Source organism: Drosophila mauritiana, unplaced genomic scaffold (genome assembly GCF_004382145.1).
Source record: "Drosophila mauritiana strain mau12 unplaced genomic scaffold, ASM438214v1 Y_147, whole genome shotgun sequence".
NCBI lineage: Eukaryota > Metazoa > Arthropoda > Insecta > Diptera > Drosophilidae > Drosophila > Drosophila mauritiana.
In genome coordinates, this window is record NW_022881561.1 from 31798 (window position 1) to 39466 (window position 7669).

At 39.8% G+C, this 7669-nt stretch overlaps 1 pseudogene; it reads left to right on the forward strand.

The window, feature by feature from the left end:
• The first annotated feature begins 5195 nt into the window (after positions 1 to 5195).
• Positions 5196 to 7036, forward strand: LOC117150004 (annotated as a pseudogene).
• The last annotated feature ends 633 nt before the right edge of the window (positions 7037 to 7669 follow it).

A 7669-nucleotide genomic window follows, 5' to 3' on the forward strand; every position in this document is an offset into this window, starting at 1 on the left:
GCGGAAAATTGCCGTGGTTGTAGTTACTGCGGCTGCTGCTGATTCTCCCTGAAATGAAACACTCGGGATCGACTTCACGAAAATTCCGTACTTTATTCGCGCACTTGTAACTTAAGACTACCTTAACAATAACAGTGGAAATACCGCGGGACCGCGGAGAGGTGAATACCTTGCGGAAAGGGAGGAGAGCGAGAGGAGAGAAGGAGAGCGCGAGCAGCGGTGCTTGCGAGCCGTGGAGGAGCTTTGAGTGCAAGCATTGGCCGCTTACACTGCCGCTCAACTGTTTGCGCCCTTCCGGCGTGAACACTGTTATTGAAATGTGATTTTGGTTGTCTTCTTGTGCACTATGCACAGTAGCTATTGTGAGCAGGGAAGCTGGTTCATCTTCTCCTAGGAAGTTTTCCTTAATTTGAACTCTAGATAGAGCGTCAGCTACATGATTTTCTTTACCGGGTAGATATTGAATATTATAATCGTATTCGTTAAGTTTTATCTTCCATCTCTGTAATTTCATATTGGGATCTTTTATGTTATTTAGCCATACAAGTGGTCTATGATCACTTAATATGTCGAACTTTCTACCGAATAGGAGGTAGGACCTAAAATATTTTGTAGCCCATACTATAGCTAATAGTTATTTTTCTATAGCCGAATAGTTAAGTTCGTGTTCGTTTAGAGTTCTGCTTGCATAGCAGATGGGTTTATGTTCTTGTGATAATACAGCACCTATGGCTATATTACTAGCGTCTGTTGTCAGTGAAAATTTCTTTTCAAAGTTGGGGTATATTAGGATTGGATCGGACGTGATGAGTACTTTTAGTTTCTCGAAGGCGGACATGTAATCTTTATCTTTTGTGTTAATTACTGCTCCTTTCTTTAATTTGGACGTCATAGGTTTTGCTATTTTTGCAAAATTGGGAATGAACTTACGCTAGAATCCGCAGAGTCCAAGGAATGATTTTATTCCTTTTGTGGTTTTAGGAATAGGAAAATAAATAATTGCATTTATTTTGTTAGGGTTTGGTTTTATACCGTCTGTTGTGATAATGTGACCGAGAAATTCTGTTTCTTTCTTCAGAAATTCACATTTATCAAGTTGCAATTTTAGATTAGCTAATCGTAGCTTATCAAATACCTTTTTTAGTGACGTTATGTGTTCTTCCAATGAAGTGGAATAAATGATAATATCATCTAAATAAACTAAACAATCTTTATAAATTAAGTCTTCTAGAAGATTGTTCATGCAGCGTTGAAATGTTGCTGGTGCATTTTTCAGACCAAAAGGCATACGAGTATATTCGTAATGTCCATGTTTTGTTGAAAATGCTGTTTTGGATATTGATTGCTTGTCCATTTGAATTTGATGGAAACCTTTAGCTAAATCAATGGTTGTGAAGTATTGACAGCGTCCAAGCTTGTCTAATATTTCGTCCATTACTGGAATAGGGAATTTCTCGTCGATGGTTATTTCATTGAGACTACGATAGTCTATGACTAATCGAAATTTTGGTTTACCAGAAGCATCACTTTTCTTTGGCACAATCCAAATTGGAGAACAATAGGGGGACTTAGATTTCCTAATTATTTTTTGTTCTATCATTTCGTTGATTTGCCTGTTGACTTCTTGATCAAACGCTTGGGGGTATTTATATGGTTTTTTATAGATAGGGTTTCGTGTTTTGTATGAATGGAATGTTTAATCGTACTCGTGAAGGTCAAAGTTTCACCTTCTTTGTACTGAATATCACGGTATTCAAGCAAAACGTGGGAAAGTTGCTCCCTTCCCTTCTCCCTCTTCTGTATTTAGATGTTCTAATCTAAATACGTTAGATTCTCTTAACTCGTCATCTAGGGCGTAGTTAGAGGATGTTACTAGAAGGGCTTCTTCTATGTACGGGTTAATAAGAGGGTTTTTCTCAAATTTAGAAGTCTTGGGACACTCATAGGTAGTCTTGGACTCTTCTGGGTTAGATGATCTGGGGCACTGATTGGATGCTGACTCATCTGTTTTTAAGTGGTGTTTCCGCTTAATTTTCTGGAGGTTTTTCTCCTTTTTTTGGATATGTAGAGGGGTTTCCTCTGAATTGGATGATCTGGGGCACTCATTGGTAACCTTTGACTCATCTGATTTTAAGTGGGGTTTCCGCTTAATTTTCCGGAGGGTTTTCTCCTTTTTTGGGGTATGTAGAGGGGTTTCCTCTGAGTTAGATGACTTGGGGCACTCATTGATGGCCTTGGATTCATCTGTTTGGATGTGGTCGTACTACATTTTAAATGTGTAGCCATTTATAGTGACTGTTTGTGTTGAATAATTAATCTGAGTGTTAGTTGGTTCTAAATAGTTTCTGCCTAATAGTAAGTCATATTTTTCTGAAAAGTTTTGAATATAGAATGTTTGTTTAATGGGACAAAGTTTGCTTGACTGCAATGAAACGCTTTGATTCAACGTTATAATGCCATTAATAGTGCGGACTTTAACTTTAGAAGGTTTGATTGGGAAATTAAAGAAATTTTGTTTCATAATATTAATTGACGAACCGGTGTCTACTAAGCATTTGAGAGTAATATTATTCATTGTAATTTTTAAGAATGGGTTTCCTCCTCCTCTAAATCGCATCCTGTATCCATTCTGTATTGGGCACTATCACTTTCTCTCTGTCGTTTGACGGGAGGGTATGGGGCACTATTATTTCTTTGTTGAAAATTTAATGGATTCTGGACTCTTCCTGTATTTCATTTTTGTGTGAGTTCTCTTGCTAACCTTGGATTTGGTTCGCAGGGTTTCGGAGTAGTGCTTGGATTTGACTTAGTTGTGTTATGCATAGCATTGCTCACGAAATTTTGATAGTTTCCCTTATTCTTAGAGGTTTGGGGTTGGATTTTGTTAGGATCGGAATAATTTTGGGGTCTTGTTCTGTCATTAAAAGTTATTTCGTATACGCCTTCTTGTTGCGCTATTTGTTTAAGTTTAGATACTGTCGTAATGTCAAATCTAGCAAGAGTCATAAATAACCTATCGGGCAATTTTCTCATGATTACTTCTTTGATTGTATTATTTAATGCATTTGTGTATAATACAGTATTATTGATATCATTTTCTAGCATAAGTTTATTCGATATCGTGAATGATTTTATTTCTAATTCTTCGACGAACTTACGGATACTTCCGTTGAAGGGTGTGTTGTAAATGCGACGGAGTAGTTCTTCACATGGTGTTTGGGTTTTATACTCGCTGATGAGCGCAATCATAAGGGTTGGCAAGGTTGTTGCTCCGGATAACTGGGATACACGTTGAGCATCTCCTGCAAGTTTCATTTCAATTGCGCTGAAGAATACATGCCTTTGCCTGATGTCCGTTGTGCCTTCGGATAAAGGCACTGAGTTCTTGGGTGTTACCGCTGAATATTGGTATTTGCCTAATTTGGCTTAGGGCTTGATTAAGATGGGATTCCGATAACAATTTTACTTGCTCGGTTGCCATGGTTGTTGGTTTTATTATTTTTGGTTTTTTTGTTTTTACACTTTTACACACTAGGTTTGACTATTATGTGTCAACCACCGATTATACGTAGTTTTTTTGCGGATAAAAAGAGTTAATTGTATTACGATATTATGTTCACTTTAGCGCCGATTCGCGTGGTTCAATCTTAAAAGATACGCTTGGTCGTACAAGGATCTTTTGTCACTAGATTGATATTTGTAAACAACTCGCACAACTTTTTCTATTTATCCTACCGACTGCGCCATTTACGAATTCAGACCGAGTGTTTAATAAAAAAAAGAACACGGGAGGTTATTTTATTTATTATTAAACGTTTTATTATTTCCAGTAAAGGAAGAACTAGAACCTTTGGATTATCACTAGGTTGGATAATGGACTTCGAGGTTGAAGTGGGCTTAGCAGTGTTATCGCGATTGATAACGTACTCAGAACTGAACTAATGTATGGGGACATGTTTGGGTTTATATATGCGGATTGGGATAGCTTAAGAGCGAAGTTTAAGAGAATAAAGTTATCAACGTCTATTCTCCCGGAAAGAGAGGTGTCTATTCTCCCGTTAAGAGAGGAGCCCCGAAAAATAGGAATAATTTGAGAATCCTGAGACGATTGTGTGGGCGGAAGTTTTTGTTTTTTCAGTTGGCTCGCCAAGTGATGGAATGTTTAGGGGGCGTGGATATGGGCTCGCCCCAGAGTCTGGACTTTGGACTTCGGACTTTTGCACTTTGCTGTGCGAAGATGAAAGCTAAGCATAATCGAAGGGCTCTCGATCTTTGAATACATTTCGTACTTAGACATTAATGTGTGTGTGTGTGTGGTTGTGATTGGGGAGTTGTGCGTGTAGATATGTTACTTCCCCATCCTTAAGAAAAAAGCCTGTCCTCAGGCGTTTAGAGTAGGGTACAATACAGGGGTATTGGGGGGTGCAGTATTGTCTGTTTCAGGACTTATAATATTTTCATTTTTTTGCGTTTGATTTTTAAATTTTACAATTAACTTTTGGGGTATAGTTTTATATTTATAGATAAAGTACAATATTACAATAATAACTATCATGATTAATGTTGCAAGTGTTATTATTTGAAAGATATTATTCGTCTGATTGTGTTGTTCGATTATTTCTTTTGCCTGGATGTATTCGAGTGGTTCAAGTTTTGTTACATTATTGTTTACATAGATAGTTTGACTATAGTCTAACATTGTGTTGGTAATTAATATTTCTTCTAATTGGACCGAACAATTAAATGCTTTTATCATGTTATTGCCTTCTATTATAGTTTCTCTATTGATACAGTTTTGGTTTAGGATAGTCTTGGGAAGGTACATATTTTATTTCAAAATCAGAATGTGTTTTACTGTAACTACATTGTGTTGGGACCCGGTTTAGTATACCAATTATACACTTATTTACAACTAAGCTTTGAGAACTTGCCATGTATGTTTGATTATTGTGTGAAAAATATTTGTCATGTATTGTTTCGGTTAGTATGTAACTTTTTCCGTCTGGGTAGGGTATTATTTTAAAAACGGGTGTTTTGGTTATTTCTCTTGGAATTTGGGATATTATCAGGATTTCGTTCGTATCAGATTTAAGACAAGCTGAAGTTTTAATATTAAGAAGTTTTTCAGAATTGACGTGGATTAATGAGTCGTGTTTTGGATTAAAGATCAATTATTTTGTTTATTATTTTCCGAAATGAATGATAAAACCAAGGAAGACCTAAAGCGCAGTGCCCCGGAGGATGAGGATGAACCTCAGGGGGAAGCAGTGTCATCCGAAAAAGAGGCGGAAGCCGAGGAGGACGCCTGGATTGGACCCATGCCGTCAGAGCAGAGCGCTCCTGTGCCCGCCAAGAAAAATAAGGTCCTGCCCTATGAACACATCTACCTGGAGAACCTGCCAAATGCTGAGAGCTATGAGAGGAACTACATGCACCGCGATGTGATCACCCACTTGGTGTGCACGAAGACGGATTTCGTGGTGACCGCCAGTCTGGATGGACACATCAAATTCTGGAAGAAGGGCGAGCTGGGCATCGAGTTCGTCAAGCACTTCCGCAGCCACCTCGTCCCCATCAAATCACTGACCACCAATGACAGCGGCACGCTGCTATGCTCGGCGGCCACGGATCAGACAGCCAAGGTCTTCGATGTAGTCAACTTCGACATGATCAACATCATTCGATTGGGCTATACGCCGCAGTGCAGCGAGTGGATAAATGGGCCGGGAGATGCCGAGCAAGCACTGGCCATCTCGGATTCAGAGAGCAGCCGCATACACATCTACGACGGGCAAGGAGGCGGAGAAGCCCTTCACACCTTGGAGAAACTTCACTCGGCCCCCGTGGTGGCAATGTGCTTCAATGTGGCAATGGAGACCGTCATTTCTGTCGATCGCAATGGTATTCTGGAATACTGGCAAAACTCCAAGTACGACTACAAGTTTCCACAGCGCCTGGTGAATTTTGACTCCAAGCTAGACACAAGCCTCTTTGAGTTTGCAAAACAGAAGACTCAAGTCACGGGCTTAGCTGCCACGCCGGATGGAAAGCATTTTGCCGCCATTTCCACAGATCGCAAGGTCCGCGTCTTTCAGTTCAACACGGGCAAGTTGATCCGGGTATTCGATGAAGCTCTATCTACATACACCCAAATGCAGCAAACGAAGCACGCCCTGCCCAACATCAATGTGGTCACGAATCGGTGCGTCACAATTCTGGGAAAAACCGACAACATACGGCCCCTCCAGGTGGCCTTGTTCCAAGGAAGAATTAAGCGCCAAAAAGCTGCTATAACAATGGAGCAAGAGTCCAGTGAAAACCCAGCACTCCAGAATATCCTCAATGATCCGACAGCCTTTTGCACTGCCTACAAGAAAAGCCGCTTCTACTTGTACAGCCGAAGACTGCCCTCGGATCTGCAGGATGTCGACCGTAATATTTTCAACGAGAAACCCTCGAAGGAGGACATTATCGCCGTGCTGGAAGCCTCAGTCGTGCAACGCATCTACGAGAACGTGGTGCTCCACACCACGAAAGGCGATATCCACATGAGGCTGTTCTTCAAGGAGGTTCCAAAGACGGTTGAGAACTTCTGTGTTCATGCGAATATTCCATATTCCATCGCGTGATCAAGGGCTTCATGGTGCAGACTGGCGATCCCACGGGAACGGGCACGGGCGGCAAATCCATTTGGGGTAGCGATTTCAAAGACGAGTTCGTGCCGAGCCTGAAACACGATCGACCCTACACGGTCAGCATGGATATCGCGGGTCCGAACACGAATGGCAGCCAGTTCTTTACCACAGTCCTGCCCACGCCTTGGCTCGACAACAAGCACACGGTGTTCTGAAGAGTTTATCGCGGCATGGAGGTGGTTCTCAACATTTGCAATTCCAATGCGAACCCCAAGACGGACAAGCCCTACTACGACATTAAAATTATTTCAATACACTTAAGTAATTGAGCACCGGGCTTTAATAAAACTTTCAGCGACACTGGTTTTCAAATCTTTGGAGCACCGCAAATGCGCGGCAAAGAAAAAAAAAAAAACAAAAAAAAAAAAAATACCTAAGCGTGTCAGTTGCAAACCAAGCTCTATGTCTTCAATGTATTCAGTGAATTGTTGTAAGTTGAAAATTATTAGATTTATCATTTGTTCTCCTTCAAAGTTATTATTTAAATGGTTGGTCAATTCGATTCCTTGGTTAATGACTTCTATTACGTGGTTAAGTTCCAATTCAATTATTACATTATTTGTATATTATTTTTAGAGAGAAGATGTTCATTTCTCCGTTAAATTTTTCTACTAGATACTGTATTTGTGGTGAGTTATTAATAAGTGATGATATTCGTGGTTTATCGGTAAATCTATTGATCCGGTTTGAAAGATTAGGTAACCGTTTTTGGCCTGGATAGGGGTTACTTCTAGGTATTGTGTGTTAATTGTCGATAGGAGGCATAACATGAGTATCATGCTCGGGAGTAAGCCTGGAATTATTGTTATTATATTTACTTTTATTAATTTTCTTTTTCTTTTTAAACTTAGACTTATAGTGTGTTATATTTCTACCTCTATTTGTTTCTTTGAAATGTTTATCATCTATTTGTCTTACATTTCCTGTCTTTTTGAATGGGTTAGTCGTTTTTGATCTAACTAGAGGGGATTCTT